The 25,216-nt window shown below is 53.3% G+C and overlaps 1 protein-coding gene across 6 annotated transcripts in view; it reads right to left on the bottom strand.

Moving 5' to 3' along the window:
• Positions 1-25,216, bottom strand: part of GNG7 (G protein subunit gamma 7) — a 139,001-nt gene that overhangs the window by 17,705 nt on the left and 96,080 nt on the right. For 3 of the 6 annotated variants that reach the window (XM_081499934.1, XM_081499933.1, XM_081499937.1), the window contains 2 exons: positions 21,867-21,958; positions 14,435-14,471 (listed from right to left, as the gene is read on the bottom strand). The gene's annotated coding sequence lies outside the window, so the exon portion shown is untranslated. Of the gene's footprint in view, positions 1-14,434; positions 14,472-21,849; positions 21,959-25,216 lie in introns of all 6 variants that reach the window. The other 3 variants (XM_081499936.1, XM_081499938.1, XM_081499939.1) reach the window with 2 other exon arrangements.

Genomic DNA, 25,216 nt, shown 5'->3' with positions numbered 1-25,216 from the left:
AATTCCCAAACCAGAGCTCCCTGGCAGGGGCAGGTCCCAACATAAAGCTCCATGCTCCCTGAACTCAGAGGCAGGCTTCGGAGGCTGAGGGATGCAGTCTCTGCATCCTCCATGGCCCAGTGCATTTGGCAAAGGGTTTAACATACAGTGATCCTGGATCTGAGGGATTGGATCCACACGTGAGGGGAGGCGTCAGGACCCTCACGCAGCTTCTTTCTTTGGGGAAGGACTGTGCAGAATTCTGGGGATGCTGACAACAACTGTGTGGCCATCAGGGTCAGAGAAAGACCCAAGTGAGATGGAACAGCAGAGAGCCCCAGTGTGACACCTCCTGTCTGGTGGTCTGTAAGTGACTCTGGGGCTCCTGGAATTCTGGATGCTTTTCCCAAGACCTTGAGCAGACTGTCACGTCGGCTTCCAATGGGGCCGCATGTGTGTGCTGGGGAGACCTTTGCACCATCACCTTGCACCCCCACCAGGCGTCTCAAGATCACGTCTCTGTCCCTGGTTCCTGGTGATGCAGGCTTGGAGTTTCTTGGCGGTCGAGTCTGCTTCCTTCTGCCTCAGAGAGTCAGATAGAGTAATGGGTGCGGATGCAGGAGCTCTAAGATGCCGTTTGGCCTCTAGGTCTTGCCAAGATGCTCAGCACGACTGTGTGTGCATACCACTCATGGGGTGGGGGTGGGGGAGATGCATGGCAAATAGGTACCCGAGACCTCAACAGGGATGGGCGGGCTAAGCCTCGGCGACCTCATGAACAAAACCAAGAAGGAGACAGCTGGCTGGGGCGGCCCAGGCCCTGCGGGGACCCTGAGCAGCAGGGCTGATGGGAAAAGTGGGCTGGGCACACATCCAGGCATCGAGGGAAGCCCTGACCCGCCGGGCATGTTTCTGGTGGGCAGAAGCAGAGGCCGGCGAGAGCAGACGTGCTCTCCGGCTCAGCCTGTGATGCCATCTCCACCCTCGGAGGTGTTTTCCGGCTGCACAGGAAGCAGTGACAGGGAGACACAAAAATGCAGGAGATTCCTCTGAATTCCGCGCATAGCTCTCATAGCTGGGAAGAGCTCCACTCCCAGCCTGCTTTCGATAAACCGAAACCCCAGCCGCTGGGGCTGCTCTCTTACCAGAAGAGAAAGAATGGGACGCCAGGGGACGTTTCTGAAAGTTGGCTGGCTGAGCTGCGTAAAAGGAAAAGAATGTGAAAAATTCTTTTTGCTGGCGGGGCAGAGGCGAGTAGCAGGGCCTTGGAAGAGTGGCGGCTCCTGGTCCTGGTGGTCCAAGAGGAGGTGTGGCTGGGGGCCACTTGGGACCCTCTCCCTGGGTGCGGGGTCTGCCTGCAGTGGGTGGACACCCAGGCACAGCCCCAGTTGTTCAGTTGTTCAGTCGTGTCCGACTCTTTTCGACCTCATGGACTGCAGCACACCAGGCTTCCCTGTGCTTCACTGTCTCCTAGAGTTTGCTCAAACTCATGTCTATTGAGTCGGTGATGCCATCTATCTCATCCTCTGTCACCCCCTTCTCCTCCCGCTCTCAATCTTTCCCAGCATCAGGGTCTTTTCCAATGAGTCAGCCCGGCTCTGAATTCTGTGCACTGAACGTGGATCTGCAGCCCCAGGGCCTCAGCATGAGAAGAGCTGCTCCCTGGAAAGCCTCGGCCGCAACTTCCATAAGCGCAAGACGCCAGGCCTGAGAGAAGGTGGGCTGGGACCCCCTGACTGTCAGACAGCGTGCGCCTGCAAAAGGCCACCTACTGTCCTGAGGAGGACAGACAAGTCAGCTGACATTGGTGCTGTCCTGGGAGCTGTGGGGGGGTGGAGCAGTATTCCTGCCCCCCACCTTGATGCCAGGAGCCCCCCAGCTGTGACAACCACAGACACCTCCAAACATGGCCCAGTATCCCCAGGGGAGGACCACCCCTCATTTGACAATAATTGGGTTAGAATCCCCCAGTAGAGCCCTCATAACAATGTTTCTGCCCTGGATTTTACTATTAAAGACAATAAGGATGGGACTTGCCTGGTGGCCCAGTGTTTAAGGATCTGCTTTCCAATGCACGGGACGTTGCGTTTGATCCCTGTTCAGGGAACTAAGATCCCACATACTGTGGGGCAACTAAACCCACAGACCGCAACTACTGAGCCCACGTGCTGCAACTAGAGAGTTCACAGCTGCAGTTAAGACCCGACACACCCAAATAAATAAATGTTTAAAAGAATGTACAGGGATTGTCACCTTAAAAAAAAAAAAGATAAAGAGCATCACAGGAAATGGAAGGAGGGTTATTTTTTCTGTGTGTGTGGGAGAGCTTCCCAGGTGGCATGGTGGTAAAGAATCCGCCTGCCAATGCAGGAGACACAAGAGACTCAGGTTTGATCCTTGGGATGGGAAGAGCCCTGGAGGAGGAAATGCTAACCCACTCCAGTATTCTTGCCTGGGAAATCCCATGGACAGAGGAGACTGGTGGGCTACAGTCCACGGAGTTGCAAAGAGTCGGACACAACTGAACACACACACACACACAGGCACACACATGTTGGTTTCAGGGCCCATCCAGAGTCAAAGCTAACGTGAATGATCTCAGTTGTGGCCTGGAGTGACTCCCTGGGCCCCACTTCCTTGGGGGGCTGACTGATGATGAGAAGGCATCTGTCACACCTGACCTTCACCAGCAACCTAGCCAGGGGTCCTCGGGGCTGTGCACACCTCTACAATGACCCCCAGTGACCTGGAGAATCCCCTTTCCTGGGGTGCGGGCAGGACCCGAGGAGAGGATGGGGTTCGTGCCTCTGGGCTCCCCCCAGAGGACCCCCGCCTCTGGGCAGGGTGGTGTCTTGTGTGGCACAGATGTGGGAGGGGGATAACCTTGGTGGGCCTGCTCTTATCAGGGGAGCAAGTGTGAAGGGGACTCCACACAAGGGAGACACTCTGTCACTGGCTTTGAAGCTGGAGGCGGATGTGTGGCAAGACACAGGGGCAGCTGCAAGGGAAGGGGGACCCCCTGCTACAGCTGCATGGAACAGAGTTCTGGAACAATCTGAATCAGCCCCAGGTGAGGCATTCTGACAGCAGCCGGGAGAAACCCTGAGCGTTGGGGGCAGCCACACCATGGCCCGACTGCCGACCTTCAGGGCCTCGAGCTGGAAGCCACAAGGTCTGTGCTGGCTCGTTACGTGGCACGGGCAGCTGATACACTGGCCGGGCAAGGCCCAAGTGGGATTGCCTGACCGCCGGCCTGGCCTCTTTCTAGCACTCTCTGTTCCAGATGCTGGACAATTCCAGCTGGCAGCCACTCCTCCCGCTGAGCAGGGACAGGACACGGGTTCTCTTTTGTAATGGCCCTGAGATGCCGGTGAAGCATTAAAGCCAGAGGAGTTGCTGGCAGTATCTCCATCAGCAGCCAGCCTATTCTCTGAGGTTCCTACTCCCTAGGACATGAGTGCCACATGCGTTTCATCTCCGAAGGCACAGGAAGTTGATCTCAGTGAATCCGAGCTCAGACAAAGCCGGCTGCTTCCAGGCGGTTCTGAAAGCCCCCTCCCCACTTCCTCATCCAGGCGGACGAGGCCATGCTGGCTGAGTCAGAGCCCAAGAAGGTGGCCTTGTAGAGGGAGGGGAGCTGCGGGCAGCAGGAGCCTGTGTCCCAGGCCTCATCCCTGGCCTGCAGGGAGGGGAGGGGAGGCAGGCGGGAGTGAGTCCGCGTCCTCAGAGAGAACAGAAACAGCCTTCATTCTGCTTTAACACTTCCAGAACTGGTAGCTTTACAGCTCACCAAGCTTCTGAATTTCAACCCCCCTTCCCGCCTGCCATGAAACAGGAAGGAAACAAAACAAACCCCCCAAAACACAAACCTCCAGCCAGACTCAACAGGAGGACAAACAAGGCCTGGGTGAGAAAGCAGGCTCCCCCATCCCGCGGGTAACCGCCCCCCCAGAACACGATGTTCAGAAGAAGAGGAGGCGGGCCGCTGTGTGGAAAGAGGGAAAAAAAATCCCAAAGCCAAACAGAACGAGATGAGGTTTGAGAGAACAGTATCTGGGCTTCTTTTAAGAACAGGCTGCCCTCCTGCAGGGCTTGGGGGGCTGGCTGGCCACCAGCTGTGCCTGCATGAAAGCTGATTACCCTGTGTTTCTTACACACCTACTGTGTGCATGAGGCCTCAGCTCTGCTCGCCTTTGGGGGGCCCCCTGCACCACAGTCCACAGCACGGAAGCCCCTAAATAGGGTGTTTCCACAGGGATGATGTCTGGGGCATCTGTTGTTGTCACGACTGGGGGGCTCCTGGCATCAAGGGGGTGGGGCCAGGGAGGCTGCTCCACACCCCACAGTGCCGGGGATGGGCCCTCATAGAGGATGGCCTGGCCCTCTCTCCTTCACTATGCCTGGGGGTGGGGAGAGACCTGCTCTAGATTCCACAGAAACAGCACACACTGGACCTTAGGGTGATAAGGTCAGAGGGAGGGGAGGGTGCCTTGCAGTATCCCCAGCAGCTGGACGTGGGGGCCTCCTAGCCTCGCTCCCAGCCCCAAGCAGGGTCGCATGCAGAGGGCCATGGGCACCACACGGGCACCTGGACTTTAGGATGAGGGGGACCAAATCTCTTTGACTCTCCAGCATCCTCACCCTCCCCCCACCCCTCCCCCATCCCACCCCTTCACCTACCTCTCCCCCATCCCACCCCTTCACCCACCTCTCTCTCATCCCCACCCCTCCCCCACCCCTTCCGCATCCTCACCCCTCCCCCACCCACCTCTCCCCCATCCCACCACTTCACCCACCTCTCCCCCATCCCACCCCTTCACCCACCTCTCTCTCATCCCCACCCCTCCCCCACCCCTTCCGCATCCTCACCCCTCCCCCACCCCACCCCCTCCACCTACCTCTCTCCCATCCCCATCTCCAGCCAGGTTGGCTGTGGGCTCCCCCTTCCCGGCCTCGTATCTGGGCCTGAGCTTCCCCAGGATCGAGGTCACCCTGTCCTGGCGTGGGGCAGGCCAGCCATGTGACGGCCTCTGTGACCTTGAGCATGGTGACCTTTGGTGGGCCGCAGGGGCCAAGAAAGATCAGCTGGGTCTCCGCCAGGCAGATGCTTCCCCACAGGAGGCCTGCACCCCCTGGAGACCAGGGTCTTGTGACTCCCTGTCAGCTGGTCCTTTCATGCACGGGCTAAATTGGGTCCCTTGGCAGCTATTTTTAGAAAGGGTTAGAAAAAAAAGGGAATGAATGAGGTGCCCACAGATGAGGGAAAAACAGAGCTGCAGGCGAGTGGCCGCCCTCGGCAGGAGCCTGGAGGCGGGCGGACAATGCGCCACGGTGACAGAGGGCTGACAGTGCGGCTGGTGCGGGAGCAGAAGAAAGGGCCTTCTCTGTCTGCCCGGAGGATGACTGCAGTCATGTGAGCGTGTGCAAGCGGGTAACCGGCTGGGCCAGGGTGCTGAGCGCCTGTGGCTAATGTCAGCCCTGTTCTCGGTTTCCTGGCACCCAGGAAATGCCGTCACCCTGGCCCTGGGAGGCTGCAGCTCAGATCCAAAGGGCAGGAGGCTGGGAGAGGGCAGGGCGGTGTTCCCACCTGAGCCTGGACAACCTCCTACACATCCTCCAAAGCCCCTTGGAGTGTCATCCCCCTCTGAGAAGCCCCTGGTCTACCATCTATGCACAAGGCTGCACTGGAACCCTTCCTTGGGGTAGCCACAGCTCTGTGGATGCTCCTTGGCATTGCATTTCCCGTGGCTGCTGTCACAAATCACCACAAATTTGCTGGCTTAAAACCACATACAGTGATTATCTCGTGGTTCTGGAGGTCAGGAGTTTGACTTGGGCCTCATGGAGCTAAATCCAGGCGTGGGCAGGGCTGGTCCCTCTGGAGGCTCCAGGGGAGCACAAGCTCCCCACTTTTCCAGCTTCTAGAGGCGCCTCATCCCTGGCTTGCAGCCCCTCCCTCCACCCTCAGAGCCAGCAGAATAGCATCTCCCGTCTCTGCCTCTGACCCTCCCCCTCCCTCTTGTAAGGACCCTGTGATGACACTGGGCCTCCCAGGGGAATCCAGGATCGTCCCCATCTCAGGGGCCTTAAATAATCCCTCCTGCAAAGTCGCCTCTGCCCAATGAGGTGATTTGTCCACAGGTCCTGGGACTAGGACAGGGGCATCTTTGGGGGCCATGGCTGGGAAGCTGGGCACCAGAGTGATGTCGGATGAAAGGGACGGGTGGCTTCAGGGCAGGGCGTTTACCAAGGGGGCTCCATCCTGGAACTCACTCTGTCCTCAGGGCCAATCTCTCTGCCAGGACACGCCCCCCACCCCCGATCAGGCCGCCAGAGCGGGCGTCCGTAGTGGACGCCACTCGAGGGCAGGTGCCCAGGAGGGCAGAGTGCAGATGGCCTTTCCTGGGCAGAGGCACTGCTGTGGACAGACCTGGGGCTTGGGTGCTTGGATCTAGCTCTTTGCTCTGGGCCCTGGGTCGCTGGTCAACACCTGTGGGACCAAAGGCAAAACAGCCCAGCATCAGAATGACCAATGGTGACTAAGTATCTGTTACTCCTCTGATGTGGTTACAAAGTCCTGGAAACATACACACCCAGAGAGACTCTCCCTAAGGGTTAGCTGTAGTCAGGGACATTTTTCTTTCTTTTTAACATATTTTTTGTCTGCGCTGGGTCTTGTTGCTACATGGGTTTTCTCTAGTTGTGGTGAGTGGGGGCTACTCTCTAGTTGCAAAGTGCAGGCTTCTCATTGAGGTGGCTTCTCTTGTTGTGGAGCACGGGCTTTAGAGCATGTGGGCTTCAGTAGCTGTGACACTCGGTCTCAGCAGTGGTGCATGGGCCCAGTTGTCCCTTGTCAGGTGGAATCTTCCTGGACCAGGGATCAAACTTGTGTCCCCTGCATTGGCAGTCAGACTCCCAACCACTGGACCACCAGGGAAGTCCAGGGACATTTTTTATATTAAAAAGGCGGGGGTAAAACAGTGCAATTAGGTGCACAATTTTAGAGGCACGCCTGTGTGGGGAGCTAGACCCTAGAACAGGGGCTGCGGGCCATGTCTGGGATGTCTGTGGTCTTCCCTCTGGGGGCTCCTGGCATGGAGGGGATGGGGCCAGGGAGGCTGCTTCACACCCACTGTGCCCACAGTATGGCCCCTCAGAGAACGGCTGGTCTATGTCAATAGTGCCCAGTTGGGGTCTGGGGGAGACCCCTATATGAGTGGCCAAGGAGTGTGTTAGCTCAGGAGCCCCTTTCCTGTGAAATGAACACATTATTCTCGTCCATCGAGGAGCCCAGGTGGGCCGACGTGGCTCCCGGGCACCTGCTCCAGGCAACACCACACGTCCCCAGTGTCCAACTCCAAGGGGCCCCAGGTGCCCAGCATACACGGGGGTCTGGGGTCAAAGCTCAGGCTGCCCTGCAGTAAGACACTGCATCAGGATGTCTGGACGGAACCCCTACTCGGGTGCCGACTCCTGTGTGTCTCAGCTGGAAGCCTGACCTTCAAATACAGGACAGGGTGGCGGGGGATGAAGGGTGGGGGAGGGCCAGAGAAGCAGCAGTCTCCATGCAGACTGCAAGTCTCGGCCTTCACCCGGGTATAGTCTGGCTGTGTTCTCATCTGGGGACACTGTGGAACCTTCCAGAGAGGGCTGCCCCTGCAGCTACCCCTGCTGACCATCTGGGGAGTGCTGAGCCCCAGTGACTGGGTGGGATTGCAGGAGCTGGGTGACTGCAGGTGGGGTGGGAAGCAGGGGTGTGGAGACCAGCGCCGGGTCTGCAGAAACCCCCAGAGAGAGTGAGCTAATCTCAGCTTCCCAGTGGCCTCTGCCCCAAGACGAGGTTTTTGTGACCCGCGAGGAATTTCTAACAATGAGATCGAGTGTCTGGATCTGTTCACACTGACATCCTCTTTCTCGGCGATCCAAATTCCATTACGCCTTTTCTCGTTAATGCAGAAACTCGGCCAAGCGCCGGGCTGCCTGGGAAGCACCCAGGTCTCCTGTGGCCCTCACTGGAAAGGGGAACCATGCTGCAGGGCTGGATGCCTGGTTCTAGGAGTCTCTGCAGGGCTTAGGAGAGGCAGCTGGGGGCCCACTGGACACTGGAAGTGGAGAGGGTGCATGGAATGCATGGGCGTGACCTTGTGGGACCCTCAGGGACTGGTGAGGGGTCGCCGGTGGCTGCTCAGACTTCTGCCCCTGCCTCTAGGGACATTCCTTGGTGGCCTGCTGAGGCAGGTGGCTGTGTTTAAGAAGCGCACTTGGCTGGGAGCAGTGGGGGTGAACTTCAGGAGCTGCTGGCAGCCCCTAGCGGACAGGCAGAAGGCACCCAGGACACAGCCCTGCAGCCACAGCAAATTCTGCCAACACCCCTAGGGACCCTGCAGCAGACTCTCCCCCAGCCGAGGCTCTGTGTGAGAGTGCAGCCTGGTTGACACCTGGATGGTGGCCTGCTCTGACTCCAGGTAGAGGACCCAGTGAGGCTGTGCCTAGAGCCCTGACTCAGGTGAGATGATGAGTGGGTGAAACTTGGGGGTATTTGTTATGCAGCATCACTGACTAACACATCAGAGGACCTGCAGTGAGGACCTAGGCCTAGAGGAGATAGAATCGGATATGGCCTAAGGTCATCTGTTGAGGTTCCCTTATTTTTCCCTACATGGCAGTTGGACCTGCCACTCCTGAATTCATCTACATGACTGTAAAAATAATAGAAATTGAAAATATAACACTGGGAATTCCCTGGTGGTCCAGTGGTTAGGATTCAGTGCTTCCAGTGCAGGGGGCATGGGTTATATCCCTGGTCAGGGAACTAAGATCCTGCAAGCTGCATGGCTTGTCCCTCACTCCCCCAAAATAAAGTACCATTAAAAAAAAAAAGAAAATATAACATGAGTGTCAAAGAAATAATGACTCCTTCCTGGCCCCAAGGTCTTTGAGTAAAATGACTACTCTAGGAAGTTCCAGCTGTGTGTTCTGCTTTGAAAAGCCAGCCCCCAGGCTCCCCTGACAGCAGGGGAGTGACAGAGTGATGGTGGGGAGGGGAGAGCCAGACACAGCGGGAAAAAGAAGATCGAGCAGGCGGGAATCTTAGTTCCCAGACCAGGGATTGAACCCATGCCCCCTGCACTGAGAGCAGAGTCTCAACCACTGGACCACTAGGGAAGTCCCCTTCTGGCACTTCTTAAAACAAATTACCTGGAACCCCACCCCTAGCCCTCAAGCACCTTCTCCCTCCAGCACTCACTGCATGTGCCCAGCGGGTCTCGCTTGCACCCGGTGGGTCCCACACAAGGCACTGTGGGGACGGCGACCCCACCCCACCCCCCACTTGCTGGGGCAGAGGCTGGCAGGACTAGGATTCCGTCCCTGTGTTTCACCACTCATGCCTCCCCAGCGTCTGTTCCCATTACCCCAGCCACGAGGTGCTGGGAACACGGGGAAGAAAACCAACCTCCATGATTCAACTGCCCTGACACCCCCGCAGCACGCACACTGCAGTGCTTCCTCTTTTCCCTTTCAGCATCTTTGCTGAGGCATAAAGTCAGAAAACAAACAGTTCATCATTGAAAGTGTTCATTCATTCAATGGTTTTCACTAGATTTAAAAAATTAGATGTTACTAGATTTTAAAAATTACAAAAATACATCTATATGACATAACATTTGTCATTTTAACCATTTTAAGCATACCCTTCATTGGCATTTAGCGCATTAATATTATTGTGCCGCTATCACCACTACCTAATTCCAGAACATTCCATTATCTCTCCCAAAAGAAGTCCTGTCCCCATCAGCAGTCACTCCCCTGTTCCCCAGCCCCTGACAACCAGGAACCCACTCTTTGTGTCTGTGGATCTGCCTGTTCTGCACATTTCCCATCAGTGGAGTCACACCCTGTGTGTCCTTCTGTGTCTGCTTCTCTCACTGAGCATCGTGTTCTCAGGGTCCATCCACGTGGTAGCAAGTGTCAGAGTATTTCTCCTTCTCGTGGCTAAGCCATGCTCCCATCTGTGAAGGGATATGGTGTGTGTGTCCATCATTAACTGCTGGACAGTGGGGCTGTGTCCACCATTGGCTGAGGTGAATTTTGCTGCTGTGGACATTTCTGAACAAGCATCTGTTTGAGTGTGTGGCTTTTCAGAGCTGGCCTCCTCAGCTCACCTCACTGAACTCCCACTGCTGGCCCTGCCCTGATGCTCAGAAAAAGTGGTGATGGCCCCACAGGGCTCAGGGGGGGTCCCACCCAAGTGGGCAAGGGGCCTGGAAGACTGTGTGATGGTTCATTTTACGTGTCAGCTTGGCTGGGCCATAGATGCGAGTTCGATCCCTGGGTTGGGAAGGTCCCCTGGAGAAGGAAATGGCAACCTACTCAGTATTCTTGCCTAAAGAATCTCAAGAACAGACGAGCCTGCAGGCTACAGTCCATGGGGTCTCAAAAAGTAGGACACAACTGAAGTGACTTAGCACACACTCATGCATGGGCTGCCTAGATATTTTTGGAGACTTTTAAAAAACCATTTTCATTGCATTACCCAACCAAGAAAAATCTGATAATTCTAGTCTTTGTGCAGCAGGAACCTGGTCATATGTCATCTTACTGTTTTTTAGAGAAAAGTTGGCACAGCCCCAATTCTCCCAAACCCAACACTTAGAAAAGAGATGAACTGTGCTCACTTTGTCTTTGAATTAAAGAATTCAATACAGGGGTTCCCTGGTGGTCCAGTGGTTTAAGAATCTGCCTGCTAAGGGAAACTAAGCTGGTGGGCCACAACTACTGAAGCCCATGTGCCTAGAGTCAGTGCTCTGCAACAACAGAAGCCACTGCAACGAGAATCTTGTGTAGCGCAACTAGAGAGCAGTCCCCGTTCACCACAACTAGAGAAAGCCCACACGATACAGCAAGGAAATCCCAGCACAGACAGATAAAAAAAGAATTCAATACAATCCAACCAAGCAGAATTCCATCTCCTCAGAACGCATTACCAATTCAAACCTCTTGGGTGGGAGGGTGGGCGGGACCCTGGGCTGGTAGTTAATAGACCTGGTGCCAAGTTGTGACTTTGTTATTAAACAACTAAAAAATAAAAGAGGAAGAAGGACTTCCCTGGTGGTCCAGTGGCTAAGACCCCGAGCTCCCAATGCAGAGGGGCTCGGTTTGATCTCTGGTCAGGGAACTAGATCCCACATGAGGCAGCTATGACCCAGTGCAGTCAAATAAAAAAGTATTAAAAAAGAGAGAGAGAGATTTTTGATGGCTAGTTTCACATCAGTTTGGCTGAGCCATGGGATGTCCAGGTATATATGTGGTCAGACATTCTTCTGGATGCTTCTGTGAGGGTGTTTCTGGGTGAAACTGCCACTTAAACTGGTCGAAAGTGAAAGTGTTAGTTGCTCAGTTGTGTCCAACTCATTGCAACGACTGTAGCCCACCAGGCTCCTCTGTCCAAAGGATTCTCCAGGCAAGAATACTGAAGCGGGTTGCCATTTCCTCCTCCAGGGGATCTTCCCGACCCAGTGATTGAACACGCCTCTCCTGCACCGGAGAAGGCAATGGCAGCCCACTCCAGTACTCTTGCCTGGAAAATCCCATGGACAGAGGAGCCTGGTAGGCTGCAGTCCATGGGGTCGCTCAGAGTCGGACATGACTGAGTGACTTCACTTTCACTTTTCACCTTCATGCATTGGAGAAGGAAATGGCAACCCACTCCAGTGTTCTTCCCTGGAGAATCCCAGGGACAGGGGAGCCTGGTGGGCTACCGTCTGTGGGGTCGCACAGAGTCAGACATAACTGAAGCGACTTAGCAGCAGCAGCAGCAGCACCTGCATTGACAAGTGGATTCTTTACCGTCTGAGCCACCAGGGAAGCCCTTAAACTGGTGGATGCTGAGTCAAATGGATTACTCCCCAGGATGTGGGAGGTGGCAGGGGAGCTTTTCTACTCACAGAAAGGCCTGAACAGAACAAATTCCAGGCCTCCTTTGAGCAGGAGGGAACCCTCCAGGGATGGCCTTTGGCATTGGCACTCTTGGGTCTCAACCCTGAGGCCTCCATAATCAATTCCTGAAAATAATTCTCTGTATTCACACCTGTTGGTTCTGTTTCTTGGAGAACCCTGAGTAATATGGACCACCAGGTGCCTTGTGGGAGGAGAGAAAGGAGCATGAACCCTGGCCTGGTGGTCCACCAGCCCTCGGTCTCACTGAGTCTCTCTGCTGCCTCAGTTTCCCTACCTAGAAATGGGGACAAGGAAACTTGCTCCCCCAGGCTCCTACCAGAACGAAATGGGACCAAGCAGCCGGGCCTGGCCCAGAGGAGGCACTTGATAAACACCAGCTGGATTGTCAAGTGGGGTCTGCAGCAGGAGGGGAGGAGGTGGGGAGGGGCTGTCAGCAGGGGCTGGCCAGGTGCCTGGGAGCGGGGCCAGGGCCTGGGTGGAGCTGGCTGACGTCATGGCTGCAGCTCCGTGTCCTGCCGGCTGACAGATGCGGCAGGGCGGGGACCTAATCCCCCAGCACAAGGCCCCTGCTCTCCTGACACCCGAGCCTAGCAGCTGTGGCTCTGCTGTGATTTCAGACACGTGTGTGTCCTGGGGGACCAGGTGCACCTGAAGTCTGGCCTCCTGTCAGGAAAGGGGCCATGGACCTGTGCTCTGCTGATGGACAATGTGAAAAGATCAAGACGAGGAGACAGGCGACCACTGGGTGGGAAGCACCCTCATTTCAGAGCACTGTCTTTGTCATCACAGTTCCCATCAGCCAGAGTGGGCTGATGACAGCAGGGTGCCTGCCTTGGGCACAGAATCTGAGGGATACAGGAAACTCAGTCACTGCGATCAGTATCCTCATGTGATATTTTTTAAGAAGTCAAAATGAATGCAAAATATCTACAAGGAATCAAATGTCAAGATTTTCTTTAGAACTTCCCTGGTGGCCCAGTGGTAAAGAATCCACCTGCCAATGCAGGGGACACGCGTTTGATCCCCTGTCTGGGAAGCTCCCACACGCCGTGGAGCAACTAAGCCTGTACTACTGAGCCCGTGATCTAGAGCTCGGGAGCCACAACTACTGAAGCCTGTGAGCCCAAGAGCCTGTGCTCCACAAGAGAAGCTGTGGCAATGAGGAGCCTGCACATCGCACAAAGAATGCAACTATAGGGAAAAGCCCCATGCAGCAGTGAAGACCCAGCGTGACCAAAAATAAATAAACAGATGAATAGATTTTAAAAATTAAAAAAAATTCATTCATTAGAGACAGGATCTGATAGGGCTGGAGTTAGCTTGAAACAATTCCCTCTTTAATTGAAATTTTAACCTCAAGACTTCCCTGGTGGTCCAGAGGTTAGGGTCCCTGCATTTCCACTGATCAGGGAACTAAGATCCCACATGCTGCACGGCTTGGCCAAATAAAAGGCTCAGAGAGGAAGCAGAGAAGCCAGGTCCAGAGTGAAGCCCCCCACCTCAAACCAGTCCTCCCACTGCATTTTCAGCAAGCCCTGCAAAGGGTCCCAAGAGAACCCCATTTGAGCCACACCATCATCAATATCTTTCACCAAGAGAGGAGCTGCGATGCCCTTTCCTTCCAAAGCAGCCACGGAACCTGTGGAAATTAACCCACACGCTCTCAGACGACCAATGGGGCCATGGAGAAACCACGGGGGCAGGCAGAAAACGCTCGGTGTGAAAATGAGACCTGCCGAAACCTGTGGGATGAGGGCATGGGAGGAGAAGTGCCAGATGCAGACGGCGTGTCAGGGAAGTTCCCAGATCCATGACCCGATTGGACACCTGGAGGAACAGGGACCAGAAGGGCCAGCGAAACCTCAGGCCCGCAGGGAGAAGGAAGTGACACAGCCTGAGATAAACAACATAGACGAAAGAAACAAGAGAGGAGCCAGAGAAACTGAAACTGGTGCTTTGACAAGAGGGGCCACCCTGACAGGCATTCAGCCAGACTAAAGAGGAGAAAGTGGGAGGAAGATGCCAGGGACCAGAGCGGGGTGTGCCTGCCGGACCCCTGGACTTGGGAAGGGCTGTAGGAGGGAAGGGTTGTAGGAGGATGCTGCAGATGGAGGGAGAGAGGTAAGCAGTAGATTAGGTAATCTACACAAAAGGGACCGAGTTCCTGGAAAGACTCATGTTTCCAGCCTGCTGGTTGGAGGCCCTTCGACGCCGGGTTTCCTATTGACAGCTTCCCTCTCTTCATCTCCACACAACCACGCTTGGGAAGTCACAGCATGTTATTTCCGCTGCAGGGAGATGAAAGGGACCTGCCCAGACATGGCAGAGGCGGGCCTGGGATTTGAACTCGGGTTTCCTGGCAGGCAGCCCAGAGCTCGGTTCCCGGTGACACAATCCCCAGTGTGTCATGTGCGCACCAAATACTCCCACTTGTTTGTTCCTTTTTTTGAAAAACAAGGGATTCCAAGCCCGTGAAGTAAGAGAAAACGCGACATACCTTTTTCAGTTTTTCCAAGAAGCAGCACTGCTTTACCCTGTTTAGAAAGACAGAGAGAGAAAAAAAAAACAAAACCTGGTTAAATATTTTTAACTTAATTATCTCCAGCTTTTCTCAGAGAAATACTTGGCTGTCACCGAAAATGTGGCATTTGATGTGGAAATAGGCTGTGTCCTCCAGAGAAAGGGGGGTTATTTCTGGAGAAGCCCCTTCATTCTCTCTTTCTAAAAAATATTTTTATTTATTTGGCCGTGCCAGGTCTTGGTTGTTGCATGTGGTATCTAGTTCCCTGGCCAAGGATCGAACTCGGGTTCCCTGCACTGGGAGCGTGGTGTCCTACCCACTGGACCACCAGGAAAGTCCCCTCCACTTCATTCTTTATAACCAATCCATGAAGGACACACAGTGGTGTTTCTCTGGGGGTGGGGGAGGGGCATCTAGTTTTCTTCTGGAAATTGTACTATTCCATTTTGGGACACAGGGACCCCAAGCCTTGATACAGAACCCAGCCTTGACGCGTGTCAGGCTTGGGGTTTTTCCATGTCTGGTTTTTGCCTTTGATGGAAGCCACGTGCCAGAGTGAAAAAAAGGGAGAGGTGGAAAATGCGATCTGGGGGCAAAGCAATTAACCTCGGGGTGGAAGAGGTGACAGGTATATGGGGGCAGGAAGCCGAGGGATCTGAAGCTGGCCGCCCCAGGCCAAGAGGTCACCCGGAAAGAAAGGAAGTCCCTGTGAGTGGACCCTGGGGGTGGGGTGGGTGCCGGTGCTTTAGAGCCGTCAATTCTCCACAGGCTGGACACCCTGCTCTGAGGGGAACCCTGGACAGAGCCAAGCCTCTGTCTGATGACTGACGTGCATGGCACGAGGGGCTCCAGGGCAGCCACATCCAGCTGTCAGGGTGACCCAGAGGCTGAATGCCAGCCTCCACCCTGCTCTCCACGCTGCACCCACTGCCCTGAGAACAGATCGCCCGGGGAGGCACCTGCCAAGGCCAGGGGGAGAGGCAGTCACCTGTCCCCTCCACACACAGCTGGTACCAACCTCCCATGGGAGGAGGAGGAGGCTGTGGGCTACGGAGGCCGGTCCTCTTCGGCCACACAGGTACCTCAGCTTGGGCTCCCCGGGGACCCCTGCAGCTGCCAGGCCACTGACTACACCTCACAAGCCAGCAGCTGGGACCTCTCTGGTGGTCCAGTGGCTAAGACTCTGCACTCCCAATGCAGGGGGCCCGGGTTCGATCCCTGGTGGGGGAACTAGATCTCACATGTTGCAACTAAGAGTTCACCAGCCACAATGAAGACTGACGATCCTGCAAGCTGTAACTAAGACCTGGTGTACCTGAATAAATAAATTTAAAAAAAAAAGAAGAAAGAAACAGAAAAGCTGGCAGCTAGCCCACTCTTGAGTTCTAAGGAGGCCCGCCCTGGGGAGGCCAACAGAAGCCCCTGACCCCTGCTCAGCACAGGCCAGGTTTTCTGAGCTGCAGGCTGGCCTCGGGCGAGGCTGTTTCCCACTGGCTCCGAAGGTCCTCTGTGGTTTCCAAGAGCCGGCCCCTCTTTTCTGCAAACATTAGCTCTTTCCACAAACTAACGGTGTTTTTTTCCACCTACACAAAGGGACGCGCCGCTGCTGCCATTCCTGGGCCAGGGTGAGCCTTTCTTAGTGGCCCCAGGCCTTGGGGGCTGACATAAGAGGCCACCGAGGAGACCCAGCCGGGTCCCAGCCTCAGGAAGGAGGGGGCTGGGACAGCTTTCTATAAAGCAGGGGTTCTGCCCTCGGCACTGCTGACATTGGAGTCCGTCCCCGGCATTGTGGGGTGTGGAGCGGCATCCCTGGCCCCCACCCACTCAACACCAGGAGCCCCTCAGTCTTGACGACCACAGTCATCCCCAGACATGGCCCCATGTCGTCTGGGGGCAGAATCACCCCCAGGTGAGATCTCTGCCTTGAGGAAGTGCTGGGTGAGACACACAGACATAGAGGGAGGCACCCGGTAGGGAGGGTGCTTGCCTCGATCCAGGGAGGTGGGGGGAGGTATCCCCAACTCCTGCTAAAGGTCAACACTGGGCTCTCCTGTGGCCTGCGGGGCGGGGAGACACACCACTGCTGTGCCAAGTGTGTTGAGGCATTGGGGTTCCGGGGTGCAGAGGTGGCTCCTTACCACCAACCCATGCTCCCCTCAAGGGCTGGGACCCTGATAGCCTGCCCTGGGAAAAGGGCAAGGTCTTGATACCTGCGGACTCTGTGCTTGGGAATCCACCCACGGGCTAGAAGGCATCTGTAACCCCCACACTGATACTCGGGGGTGGGGTGTGCAGTCATTCGAGGACACAGGCAGAGCAGTGAAACACTTTGAGTCAACAAGAAGCATTTTCCCATCTGAGGTGGAACCAGGTGGTAACCAGGGTCCTTTTCCACCATTCAGGGCCACATTTTTGGCTTTTGGGGGTTTTTTGGGTGATTTAGTATCTAATGGCCCCAAGCATAAAGCTGAAGAGTTGGCCAGGATCCAAGTGCAGCAGGGCAGTGAGGTGCTCACCGAGACAATAAGTGTATCAAACGAGCTTTGTTCAGGCAAGGGTCACAGCCCCCGCAGTGACTTAATCAAAGAACTGGTATCAGATCCGGTGTCTCTAAACAGAAACGCACGTCACACAAGGTTGACTGGGGATTGGTCGTGACAACAAGGCGACAGAGGCTCTTGGGAGCCTGGTCCTGAATGTCCCCAGGAGCGGCGTGCAGGGTTCACTAATTCAGTGTTTGTGGCAACTGTTTGGCCCAGAACTGCTGCCAATGATGATAATCTACTGTTTCCATGTTTTCTCTTCTTTACGACCACAGAGGGAACACAATTTCATGTTCCCAAACCTAGAGATTAGGTAAAGTCACAAAGATCATCCATAAACCTATCAGCTTGATTTTTTAAAAAACATATACACATAGCTATCCATTTTTACAAATTCAGGTCCTTTATACTATTTGATTACCTGCTTTTAAAACTTTTCTTAATTTGCTTAATATCACACTGTGAGGCAACCATTACAGTTAGTGCCCCTTCATCTCTTCAGACTTTTAAAGATGCGAATGTTAGGTTTCCCTGGTGGTCCGTGGGTGAGAATCTGCCTGCCAGTGCAGGAGACATGGGTTCGATCCCTGGTCGGGAAGGTCCTACATGCTGAGAAGCAACTAAGCCTGTGTGCCACAACTACAGAAGCCCTCATGCACTAGAGCCCGTGCACCACGCAAGAGAAGCCACTGCAATGAGAAGCCCTCTCACCATAACTAGAGAGTAGTCACTGCTTGCCACAACTAGAGGAAAGTCCAAGTGCAGCAACAAAGACCCAGCTCAGCCAAAAATAAATAAGTAAAAAACAAACAAACAAAAAAGATTCAAACTTGTGCTCACATGTCCAATCACATAAGCTAATTCACCTGTCTGGCATCAGAAGTTGCATACTAGGCTAACTTTGTTGGACCTAACGAAAAAAATGGGACTTATGAATGTGCTTTTGGAAGGGAACTCATTCATGCGTGGGGACTTACTGTATTTTCCCATGCCATCACAAATTCTCCTAACACTTGATTTTGGGATGATTTTAGACGGAAAGAAAAGTGACAAAAACAGCACGGAGAATTTGCACCTGCCCTCAGCCAGCTCTTCCTAAGGTTGCCATCTGGCCAAAATGAAGAAATGAACACAGGTGCCTTACTCTAAATTCAACTCCAGGCTTTATCTGGATTTTGCTGTTCCCCTTTGCCCTCCAAACAATGTCTGTTCTGTTTCGGGGTCCCATCTATAATATTAATGCTACGTTTAGAAACAGGGTCTTTTTGGATATACCGTAATTTATATGATTAGTAGTAGTCTCTTGGACAGCAAGGACATCAAACCTATCAATCCTAAAGGAAATCAACCCTGAATATTCATTGGAATGAATTCACTGATGCTGAAGCTGAAATGCCAATACTTTGGCCACCTGACTTGAAGAACCAACTCATTGGAAAAGACCCTGATGCTGGGAAAGGTTGAGGGCAGGAAAGAAGGGGGCAACAGAGGATGAGATGGTTGGATGGCATCACTGACTCAATAGACATGAGTTTGAGCAAACTCAGGGAGATAGTGGAGGACAAGGAAGCCTGGCGTGCTGCAGTCCATGAGAGTTGAACACGACTTAATGACTGAACAAGTATGATGTATACATATTGTTGTCCATTATTGGATACTAAGATTGCTTATTGTTCTTTTTTAAAATATTAATTAATTTTATTTGGCTATGCCAGGCCTTAGTTGTGGAACTTGGGATCTTCAGTCTTCAATGTGGTATGTGGGATCTTTAGTTGTGGCATTCAAACTCTTAGTTTTGGCATGTAGGATATAGTTCCCTGACCAGGGATCAAACCCAGGCCCCTGCATTGGGAGCACAGGGTCTTAGCCACTGGACCACCAGGGAAGTCCCATGGATGTTTAGGTTGTTTCTGATTCTTTCCTTTACTTAAATCATCATACCACAAAAATCAAATGCACATGAAACAAATATCCAAGCATACGAAATTCTGTGTACACCTCTCTTTCTCTCCTCCTTGAGGATGAATTTAGTTTAAGGGGTTCCCTCATAGTGCAGTTGGTGAAGAATCCACCTGCAACGCAGGAGACCCCGGTTCGATTCCTGGTTGGGGAAGATACCCTGGAGAAGGGACAGGCTACCCACAACCGTATTCTTGGGTTTCCCTTGTGGCTCAGCTGGTAAAGAATCTGCCTGCAATGTGAGAGATCTGGGTTCAATCCCTGGGTTGGGAAGATCCCCTGGAAAAGGGAAAGGCTACCCACTCCAGTATTCTGGCCTGGAGAATTCGCAAAGAGTTGGACAGGACTGAGCGACTTTCACTGAGTTTAAAGGTATAGAGGACTTGATCAACTCCCAGCTTGGCCTTCAAAAAGATGGCAAAATGGTTCCAGCAGGGCCACCAGGCTGCTCACTCACCCACTGCCTCAGCAGGCCTGGGCACCAAGCTATTTTCTCGGATTCAGACACGTGTTATTTTCTCACACTTTTTTTTTTTTTGGCTGTGAGACATGTGTAGAATCTTAGTTCCCCAATCAGGGATTGAACCCCGGCCTTCGGCAATGAAAGCTCGAAGTCCTAACCACTGGACCACCAGGGAAGTCCCGCTACACTCTTTTATTAACGTAGGACATGCCTATAGGAGAGTGTACAGATCACTCATGTATAGACGGTGCATTTAAAAAGTGTGTGCACCTGGGTCACCATCACCTGCATCAAGACAGAACATTTCCGGCACCCCCGAAGGCATCCCAGGGCCTCCTCCTCAAGGGAATCACTATTCTGATGGAATTACTTTTTATTCTTCTTATCATCATCATTCTGACTTTTACTTCTGAAGGTGAGAAAGAGGGTACAGATTTTGACCACAGGATGAGCCCATTTAGGTGAGAGGAAGAACTTCCTAGTAGGTTCTAGAAGACAGAGAGCCAGCATCTGCTCAGAGAGGGAGAGGAGTCGGTCTTTCTGGCCCAACTGAGGAGTCGGTCTTTCTGGTCCCTCTGGCAGGGAGGGGATTTTGGGCAAGCTCTGGCCCTGGCTCTGGGCACTTGTCTGGACATCAGTTCTCCGCTTCTCTGAACCCTAAAGCCCCGTCTGTAACATGATGACCCACGACATTACTCTCAGGGTCAAGGTGAGGATGAAACGAGACAAATACGGTGCCCATTGAGGGAGGAAGCACTGATCTAACGATAAAAATAACACAGTGGATGTGACACACAATACATAGGCATGCCTCATTTTATTTCACTTCATGGATATCAAGTTTTTGTTTTGTTTTTTACAAATTGCATGTCTGTGGCAACAAGTTCCCACAAGGAATAAAGAGTGTGCTGCTCTGCACTGAGTCCAAGGAAGTGGGTGTGGAGATGGAATCTCCTCCTGGTAAGGAAGCTGTGGAGACTGTTGAAATGACAACAAAGGACAGAAAGCAGGACAAAAACTTAGTTGATAAGGAGTTTGAGAGGATCAGCTCCAACTGTGAAGAAAGTTCTCCTGTGGGTAAAATGCCATCAAAGGGCATTGGACATGACGGAGAAACCATTCATAAGAGGAAGAGGCCATCAATTCTGCAGACTTCATTGTTGTCTTATTTTAAGAAACCGCCACGCCTCCCTCCCCCATCCACAACATGGAGCAGGACCCTCCACCAGCAAAAAGATTACAACTCGCTGAAGTTTCAAGATGATAGCTAGTGGTTTTTTGTTGTTTTTTTTTAAGCAACAAAGTATTTTTTATCTAAACCCGAATAGTGAGAAGTAGGAGCTGTGACTCTGGGATCAAGGGCAGAGTGGCCTGGGTCAGTGGGAAGGCCTTGGGTCCTGGGCTGGCGTGGGTACAGCTGGGGAGGCCCGGCTTCTGGGTCCCTACTGATATGATCCTCGCTGCCTGGATGGTGCAGCCTGGGCTGGGGTCACAGGGGATTGGGGTGGGACTGTCAGGCTCACTGAGTGTTTACTCTGAGTCAGAAACTAAATTTCCCTTCTTTCTCCTGAGAAAGGTGTTACAGCTGCTTTGCAGACACAACCTGCAGGGTCTCTGATGTTTTGGGAGACACAGGCTGCTCCCTGGCTCAGTCATGAGACAGGGATGAAAATTCCAGAAAGCCTGGCTCCTTGACTGTGCATTTTCATTAGCAAGGCCTTGCTGTATATGCAGGAGTGGAGGGAGATGGTCACACACACGTGTGTGTGTGTGCAGTTGGAGGAGTGGGTCACTAGGGCAGGGGGTCTTCCCCAGGGCAGCTCTGCCCTCCATGGGACATCTGTGGTCATCAGGACTGGGGGCTCCTGGCATCGAGTGGTTGGGGGCCAGGGATGCTGCTCCACACCCTACAGCCCCCAGGACGGCCCCCTCAGAGGATGACTGGCTGAGGTCAGCAGGCCCAGGTAGGGGAGGTAGAGGGATAGGGTGTGGGGGACCCAGTCCCGGTCTCTGCACAAGCTCCTCCTGGCCTGGGATTCTAGGCTCCACCTCTGGGTGCCTTTGCCTAAAGCTCTCATCCTGGCTGTTCTCAGCTTAGCTGCTCAACCTCCAAGGGCCTCTCCTAGAAGGCTTAAAAAATTAGATAACCTGCTTTTTTTTTTTTTTTTTTAGTCTCAGAGATGCCCAAGAGCACAGCGTCCCGCAGAGGAAGCTGCCCTGGCAGGGAAAGAAACCGGAAGTGCTTCTCATAGATTCTCACCAACTCTTCTGGGGAGAGAGGAGGGTAATCCCCTTTCTTGTGCACTTCTCTTAGAAGTTTCTGTGCATTCTACTTCTTAGAACGAAACTGGGCTTCAGGGTGAGCACTCATGCCCTCCACTTGCTTGGGGCTTTGCAGCAAAAATCCAGTGATTCAGAAGGTTCACAGTAGACTCTGACTCACCGGAGCTGCTGCTACCACGTGCCCTCAGGCTGTCCTCTGCCCAACAGGGGGCCAACTCCTTATGGCTGCAGGGGACACACCTACAGCTGGTGCTGAAAAAAACAATAAACAATATATATATGTATACATTTTTTTTTCAGTTGAAAGCTATCCTTACCTTCAGTATTTATGACAGGGTCTCTCCCCCTCAGCTCTGCTGACATCAGAGCTGGCTCACCCTCTGTGAGGGGTGCCATCCTGGGCACTGTGAGGGGATCCACAGCATCCCTGGCCCCGCTCCCTTGATGCCAGGAGAAGCTCCCTCTGGAGTCATGACAATCCTAGATGTCCCCTGACATGGGCCAGTGTCCCCTGGGGGGCAGAGTTGCCTCCACCTCTGTTCCACTGAGAATACCTTGTTGTTGTTTAGTCGCTAAATCATGTCTGACTCTTTGTGACCACCAGTCTCCTCTGTCCATGGGGTTTTCCAGGCAAGAATACTGGAGTGGGTTGCCATGTCCTCCTCCAGGGGATCTTCCCCACCCAGGGATCGAACCCAAGTCTCCTGTGTCTCCTGCATCAGCAGGCAGATTTTAGATGCCTGAGCCATCTGGGTGGATAAATCGGAGCTGTTTGAGTGGGAGAAAGGGTCTGTTGGTTCCTAGCCTCCAGGAGTACATACCCAAGAACTGCAGACATCTGGGATGAGGAACCAGTCATCAGAGGTTCCCAAAGTTTGGAATCCCCCAGGGTGATGCCCCACCCACCTGGGGGAGCTGAGGCAGCTGGCTGGGGTGTGGCCCATTGGAGGGGCCCCAGGCGACTTCCATGGGCAGCCAGGGTGGGACCCCCCAAATGAGGCTGGCTTGCATCCACAGGAAAGAGAGGGCCAGGCGATCCACAGGCTCAATGCTGCCGGATGGGAGGGTGGGGTAGTGCATCCGCGTGTTTAATGATGGTAGGAAACAGGAATGAGAGATCCTGTTCCCGCCCTTGGGGAACGTTCTGTTTGGAGGGAGGATGGGAGAAGGGAGGGATTCTCAAGATGAAGAAATAGACGCTCATAGCATATCATATAAGTGCTACCTACTAACACACATTTTTCTATAAAAGGCCAAATAGGAAATATTTCAGTGTCTGTGGCAAAAACTCAACTCGGCAGCTGCCACAGAAAACACGTTGTGGGTGTGCTGTGTGCCAATAAAATTTTATTTGCAATAAGAGGCAGAGGGCCAGATTCCATTCCCCTGGCTGTAGTTTGCAGAACCCTGAGCTGGAGAGATGAACAGTCTCTGAGATAAAAGAATGACAGACAGTTCCTCCAAAGGTTAAAACAGAATCACCCTCTGACTCTGCAATTCCACTCCCAGGCATGTACCCGGGAGATATGGAAACACATGTCCACACAGAAAAGTGTGCACAATGTCCAGAGCTACATCATCCAAAAGTGGACAGGACTCAAATGTCTATCAGTGGATGACGGATAAACAACTGTGGTCCCTGCACACATGGGAGCATCACTCAGCCATGAAACAGGGTGAAGCCCTGACATTTGCTACCACATGGACGGACCCAGAGAACACGATGCTCAGTGAGAGAAGCAGACACAGAAGGACACACAGGGTGTGATTCCACTGATGGAAAACGTCCAGAACAGGAAAATCCATAGATACAGAGAGTGGGTTCCTGGTTGTCAGGGGCTGGGGGAGAGAGAACAGGTTCTAGGCTTATTTTGGGGGTGAAGAAAATATTTTGGAATTAGGTAGTGGTCATAATTGTACAACCTTGTGAATGTACCAGAAACACTGAATTGCACACTTTAAATGGGTAAAATTTATGGTGCGTGCATCGTGTCCAACTTCAGTTATGTCTGATTGTTTGCCATCCTATGGACTGTAGCTCACCAGGCTCCTCTGTCCGTGGGATTCTCCAGGCAAGAATACTGGAGTGACTTGCCACTTCCTCCTCCAGTGGATCTTCTCAACCCAGGGATCGAACCTGCATCTATTGTGTTTCCTGCACTGGCAGGTGGATTCTTTACCATTGAGCCACCTGGGAAGCCCAAATTTTATGTATGTGAATTATATCTCATTTTCTAAAAAAAGGAGTTAAGTATGAGAAGCTTCCTGCAGTATACAGTGTCCTGGCCCAGAGCTTGAAGGTGGGTAACCCCAGGGCTGGGGGTTCCATGGGAGGCCCTGGCTGGACGGTCCCCAGAGTTCAAGCCAGGATGTGGGTGATCAGAGCAGAGAGGACAGGGGGCCAATGACTGGAGCCACACAAGTGTGGCCTGAAATGGACATGCCTGCCATGTAGGGAGTTTGGGCATCTTCCTGGGAGCGGAGGGAAGTTTCCATGCTGGCAGTGATGGGTTCAGGGTGGGAGGATAAGAAGCAGGGCCTCATCATGACTTTTGAGGTCCCTCTCCAGAAAAAAAAACTAAACACACTCTATGACCACAATGGTGTAAAGATGGATGCATCCAGGTTGGGTTACCATATTCGTGGTTATCTTCTGATGTTACGTTAAAGCATTATCGTGGGCTTCATGGATGAGCAGACCTGGAGCCCAGATGGGAACAGTCTGGATGAGAACCATGAGGGGTTCCTGGATGGAGGCCATGGTGGGGAAGGAGAGGAACTTAAGTGGTTGAGAAGGTCGGGGAGGGATCAACAAGGATCTGAGGTTCTGGGAGGCCCTCCTCACCCAAACGGAAGTGTAGGTTGTAGGGGAGAGGAGGAGGTGGTCCTGAGACTGGGAAGATGGGGGTGTCTACTCTGTCAGGCAAGGCCACCCCCAGACACATCCTTTTTTCCAAGAAGTCACTGCAGCCAGAGGAGCAGAGCCCAGCCTTTGAGCAGGGCGCATTCTGGGCTGGGGGTGGGGGCAGGGGGAGCCATGGAGACACCGGCTCTCAGTGAAGAAGAGTTTGGAGCCACCCTCTGAGGAATGTGCTTGGTTTGGGAGTGAGAGTCTTCCCGTGACCCTCTGTGGCCTTCCACCATCCCCCTGCCCAGGCCCATCACCCGATAGTGTCTCCTCCATAACACTTACTGACTGAGCTGAAAGACTCCTTTCCAGATTCAGGGAAGACACTCATGGGAACCCCACACCCTGGTGTGGGGAACATAGTGTCTCTCCCATATCAGATGTCACAGCCCTAACCCCAGACCTCAGAATGCAACCTGATTTGGAGACAGGGCCATTGCAGGAGTAACACATGGGTTCGATTCTTGATTCAAGAAGATCCCCTGGAGGAGGGCACAACAACCCATTCCAGTATTCTTGCCAGAAGAATCCCCATTGGCAGAAGGAGCCTGGCAGGCTACAGTCCATGGGATGGCACAGAGTTGGATATAACGGAAGCGACC

Source organism: Giraffa tippelskirchi, chromosome 6, assembly GCF_054371585.1.
Source record: "Giraffa tippelskirchi isolate mGirTip1 chromosome 6, T2T-mGirTip1v1.2.pri, whole genome shotgun sequence".
Taxonomy (NCBI): Eukaryota; Metazoa; Chordata; class Mammalia; order Artiodactyla; family Giraffidae; genus Giraffa; species Giraffa tippelskirchi.
Note: the sequence above shows the minus strand (reverse complement) of the source record. Positions and strands in the feature narration are given on the sequence as shown.